We start from the raw sequence: 6,049 nt of genomic DNA, 5'->3' as shown, positions 1-6,049 counted from the left end.
ATGTAAGGTTTGATGGATGACTGAAATGATGGACAGTGCCTTGTCCTAGGGAGGATGAGGTGGTTATTTAAGTAGCACCATCCTTCTTTTGTCTGTGTGGCCCCTTTATTTAGGAGTTTCTCTCTCTCCTCTGGTTGGTAACAGGGCTGATAGGAGGGTGTCAAAAATAAAATATATCTAGTAGATCCAGGAGAGCTGGAGGCGAGTCCCCAGGCTACTGAGTCAGCCCTGGCATTGCCTAAGGTCTCTGGGTCCTTGGAGGACTGATATCCCTGGAATTGGATTATGACTACCTCTGCAGGGGGCTTGAGAGCCTCCAAAAGCTTGGGGATAAAAGGTCTGTTGACAGTGGCAATGTCCTTGGTAGTGAGGAAGCCCCTTTCCTTCCAAAGTACAGAATGGCTATGGACTATTAAAAAGGCATATTCAGAGTCAGTGTAGATATTAACCCGTTAACACTTAGCTATCTGGCGCACTAGTCAAGGTGATTAACTTGGCCTTTTGTGATAAGATCCTCACTGGCCGGTGGGTTGCTTCAACCATTTTAGTGGAAGTGACCACTGCATAAGCTGCTTGGTGGTTTCCTGATCTATCTATAGGAATACTTCCATCAACAAAGAGGGTGAGTCGGGGGTCTGTGAGGGGTTGGTCTAGGGGACCAGGCTGGGCTGTGGGCATGAGTGGGAGGAGGCATCAGATGAGGGAGGGACAGAGAGGAGGGTTTCAGGGTTTAGAGCAGGGCTGGAGGCCAAGGTAATTTAGGGATTTTCTAGAAACAATAAATGAAAGACCTGGACCTGTGAGGGTCCAAGAAGGGAAAGAGGAATGACTTAGAGAGTCTGAGAGGCAATGGGTGCAGTATATGTACAGTGCTTGACTGAAACGGTGATCTTGAAGGTCTCCTGGGTGAGTTTGGCTGCTGCTGCTGCTGCTAGAGCCCTCAAACATGGCTGCCATCCACACGTTGTGGGGTCTAGTTGTTTGGACAGAAAAGCAACAGCCAGGTTTGAAGGTCCAACTGATAGAGCTAAAACCCTGGAGGCCACTCCCACCTTTTCATCTGTAAAGAGGTGGTAAGGTTAGGTGGAGTCTGGCAGAACTAAGGTGGGGTCCATTAGGAGAGCATCTCATAGTAAAGAGAGGTGGTGGCAGATGGCGGCTGGGTGGGTGAAGGTCCCTATTGGGGGGCGTCTCTCTGGCTGCCTGGTACAGAGGCTTGGCCATGATGGCAAAGTTAGGGATCCAGTGATGGAAGAATCCCATCAGACCTCAAAATGAGAGAATCTGGAAGATGGGAGTCAGAAGATAATGTGAGGGCCAAGGAGAGGGTGGTCCCAAAGTGGCTGAGGATATCACAGCCACGTAAAGGTACAGGACAAATGGGTATGATAAGAAAAGAGTGTGGGGGCTGGGCAGTGGTGGCACACGCCTTTAATCCCAGCACTTGGGAGGCAGAGGCAGGTGGATCTCTGTGAGTTCAAGGCCAGCCTGGGCCACAGAGTGAGTTCCAGGAAAAAGGCGCAAAGCTACACAGAGAAACCCTGTCTTGAAAAACCAAAAAAAAAAAAAAGAAAAAAGAAAAAAAAAAAAGAAAGAAAGAAAGAAAGAAGGAAAGAAAAAGAAAAGAGTGTGGGAAGAATCACCCTGCAAGAATGCAGGGAAGTGGCAAGGTGGAAAGGAGGGGGTCCCATCCACCCCTGGGACAGAAACTGGTAAGGGAACTGTGGGACCCAAGTGAGAGGTCAAGACAGAAAAGGTAGCTCCTGTTTCCACCAGAAAGGTGATGGACTTACCCCCAACCTGGATCATTATACTAGGTGATGGGAGTCTCCAAGTCTGAGTGGCATCAGTCCTCTGCCAGGCTGAGGAGCTCAAAGGCTGGAAGAGTCTCAGATGCCTGTGCTGGTGGGACAGGACCTCATGGCATGGCATAGAGAACGAGCCAGGATGGGGGCATTCTGACTTCCAGTGGCCAGGCTTACTGAGGGTTAGATCAGTAGATGCTGAAAGGGAGAATAGGCATGTGCTGGGCATGAAGTAGCTGGCCTCTCCAGCTCTAACTCCCACATTGTAACCAGTGTTAGGAGAGGACAGTTACACAGTTTAGAATGGGGGAGCAGACAGAAACACAAAGAGAATAGATCTGTTGCGGGTGGATAGAATCCCAGCATGGCCAGACCAAATGCCAAGAGAGCCTAGTGAGTAAAATAGGCGAAGTGGGTACCATTGGGTGGGCCCTTCCAAGGTATGCCACTAAGAGAACACACCATGAACAACAGAGTTAGTGCAAGAAGTTTACTGGGGAATGGGGAGAGTGAAAGAGCAAAGGGCCATATCGAAGTGGAGACATGAGAGAGGTAGACAGACAGACAGACAGACAGAGAACAGGGCAGAGGGAAAGGTGAGAGTGCAAAGCTCAAAACCCCTGGACAAGGGAGCTCAAACCATTTATCATATGGTGTGAGACAGCCCCAATTTGGATAAATTGTGTAGTAGACACCCCAGGGGTGATTGAGGATGGGCGTTAGACTCAGCATTGCCCATTTCCAAGTCTGTGCCAGAGACCAAACACTAGAGTGAGGTATCCCCTGAAATAGCCTGGGGTCCAGCAGTGACGGTAGCCTTTGGGTAGGATGTCTCCTCCACAAAAGTCCCTGAGAAACAAAAATGGATTTTGCTCTGGAAAATGGTCGGGCTTGCCCTGGTCTAGCCTCAGCTTAGCAGAAGATCTCAGAGGTCTTGACTCAGAAGAGGTCTTGACCCGGAAGAGATACCTGGTATCTCTGTAGGCGGTGGCTTAGAAATGGGTGACTTATCCCAAGTCAAAAGTTGATCCCATCTGTCAGAGAGGAAGATAAAAGGAGAGGAGTGCCCTCGCAATGTGGCCAGGGGACCGGTCCACCTGGCAGGAAGGCTCAGTTCCTCTCGGTTTTCTGTAAAATGTGATGGTTTTCTCTGCCAACACAGTAAGCCAAATTTAAAAAAGTAAAAGAACAGGTTTGAGCAAAGCAACAACCAGGTGAGTCCTCCAGCCCCCAGAGATAGAGGCAGGAGAAGGAGCAGGAGAAAAATCAAATGGTTGAACTAAAGCAGGGCACTTATGTACCCTGTAGGGGAGGGGTGATGAGGTGTCCATCACAAGCTAGGTTTGTGCTCACTTACAATGCTTCAGGTGGGGACTTGGGCCACTGGCAACTTCAGGGGAGGAGCTGCCACCGCTGCCAGGAATGCGGAACTGGAGTTTTGGGTGGTTTTTCTTTGTCGGAGAATCTCTGAGAAGGTGGGGTTTGGAGAGAGAAATGGGGCTTTCACAGGAGTGAGCTGGGAGTTCCAGCCAAATAGTCGTATAAGGTAGCTGCTGGTCATATTGCTTCAACAGAAAATAGTATAAATCCTGGTGCTCAGTTTACTTCCTTCTTGTTCAGCCCAGGACCATGTTGTAATATAAAACTTTTTTCTGAGGAGATGCAACACACATGTCTACTCACCCCAGATAGGGATCCCACACTACCACCAAACTATGGATGCCATCAAAGTCCAACCAAGTTGGTGAACCAATGAGTTTTATTGGGGTTAGTTATGGGAATATGGGTAATGGGTTACTTATAAGAGCATAATGACTAAAAGACAACTGCATCACTAAAGCCCACCCCAGCACGGGTGATAGCTCACAAATACTGGGAACTTGGAAACACATTACAAAATCTACAGGCAGCTCAGTGGGTTTTAAGCAACTCAGTTTATCTAAACCTCTTCCAGACAGCTCAGCTTACTTTAGGCAGCTGGTTTAGCCTCAGAGTCTTTTTTTGTAGCTTAGCTTGTCTGAATCTATTTCACATCTTGTCTTGAGAATCATTGCAACTTGGCTTCTCTGGGCAGGGGTAGGGAGTGGGAGTGTAGTGAATCTGGTCAATTTCAGGAACTTCCTGGAACTATTTTGAGTTGTTCACCTTCCTGATTAAGGAGCTTTCCTGCAGGATGGAATGTTTCAGTCTTGGGGGAAACTGTTATACTCCACCCCTTTTTTTTGGCTTTTTCTTACTTTTTTTTTTGCTCCTCTTTTGAAATGATCTTTGAGCCTTGTAAGTGGTGACTATAGATGTTTACCTACAGCAGTGGTTCTCAACCTTCCTAATGCTTCTACCATTTAATACAGTTCATTACTTTGTGGTGATCCCCAACAATAAAATTATTTTCATTGCTACTACATAACTGTAGCTTTCCTATTGTTATGGATTGTAATGTAAATATCTGTATTTTCCTATGGTCTTAGGTGACCCCTGTGAAAGGATTGTTTGACCCCCAAAGGGGTCATGAACCACAGGTTGAGAAATGCTGGCCTATGGCTAAGAATTAGGCCCCTGGGCAGGGCGAGGTGGGGGGGGACGACACACGCTTTTAATCCTAGCACTCAGGAGGCAGAGGCAGGTGGATCTCTGAGTTTGAGGCCAGCCTGGTCTACAAAATGAGTTCCAGGACAGACAGAGCTCAGGACACATAGAGAAAACAAAACAAAAAAAAAAAAGTAAATAGTTCATGAAACTCAAAACTCGATACTAAAGATTTGCTTCTTTTTTAAGGATTTATTTATTTATTATGTATACAGTGAGTGTTCTGTCTGCAGGCCAGAAGAGGGAGCCAGATCTCATTGTAGATGGTTGTGAGCCACCATGTGGTTGCTGGGAATTGAACTCAGGACCTCTGGAAGAACAGCCAGTGCTCTTAACCTCTGAGCCATCTCTCCAGCCCAGATTTGCTTCTTTTTATTGAATCTTTGCCTTTATATGTGTTTGTATACTATATGCATGCCTTCTGCCTCCAGAGACCAGAGAAGGGCATTTGATCCCCTGGAACTAGAGTTACAGAGAGTTGTGAGCCACTATGTGGGTGTTGGAAACCAAATTTGGGTCCTCTGCAAGAGCAAGTGCTTTTAACTGCTAAGCCATCTCTCCATCCTCTCATTATGGTTTAGATGTCACTGTGTCAATTTGTTCTGCATGTTGCAAAAATTGTTGAAATTAATAAGACTAATTAGGCTTTCGCTTCATTTGGTGTCCAACTTTGGGGGCACAAATACATGAAAAAGCCACTTGTCTACCAGAGCTGCACATGAAGGCTCCCACTGGAGTCACTGCCCTATTGGCTAGGTTTTCCTTTCTTTTCCCCCAAGCCTCTAAGCAAGTTTGGGACTTCTCTGTTGCAGCGTCTCTGAAGCAAACTCCACAGGTACTTGGGCTCCAAATGCCTCTGGGAGTTAGCCACTCTCGCACCTTCCCTTTGGCTTCCTTTCTCCAGGTGGGTTGTGGGCTTTTCTTGGAGCCCCTCCTCAGGCTCCTGCCACACTAGGTAGCTGCCTTGACACCTGCTCGGGCCTCTACTGTTCTACGCAGCAGCAGTCAGCCTCACACTTCACCATCATCTTCACTGTCATCATCAGCAGATTTGGTGAGACAATTGGTAATTCTTAAAGGGGGGAATTAGTTTAAAAAGAGAATTTTTTCCCACATTAAAAAATGGTAAACACTATTATGATGGAGGGAGTTAGGTCTCTGTATGATTACATAATGAATAATTTAAAAATGCAACAATTAAATGAAGGGATGATCAACTTAACTGGGATTGACTTGTTAGTGGTATTTGTTCTGCCCATGACCTTGGTTATAGGGCCCAAAGGAGGGAGGCGGTGCTTCTTGCCATTGTAGGTGACCTCTTAAAAGGAAAGGGAGAAGGGTCACAAGCCCCTTCACCCTGCTGCCTGCTTCCTGGTCTGATTGAACCACCAGGTGGATTTGCTCCTGGTCAGAGGATGACTTCAGCTGTTTACTCAATTTTGTATTTGTGAGTGTATTTCCTCAATTTATATCTTAATAAAATCCCTATTACCCATTAAATAGACTCATGTGGATTGATCTTAACAAGTGGCGCCTATGTAACAAAAAGACTCCACACTCCCTCTGGCTCCTGCCCACAGCCTCCATGACAGTGGTAGTAGGTTTGCTCAGAGGCTCATGTGCTCACTGCAAACTTGCCTGGCTAGCACCCCCGAGCT

Source organism: Peromyscus maniculatus, chromosome 10 (genome assembly GCF_049852395.1).
Source record: "Peromyscus maniculatus bairdii isolate BWxNUB_F1_BW_parent chromosome 10, HU_Pman_BW_mat_3.1, whole genome shotgun sequence".
Taxonomy (NCBI): domain Eukaryota; kingdom Metazoa; phylum Chordata; class Mammalia; order Rodentia; family Cricetidae; genus Peromyscus; species Peromyscus maniculatus.
This window is presented reverse-complemented; position numbering follows the sequence as displayed.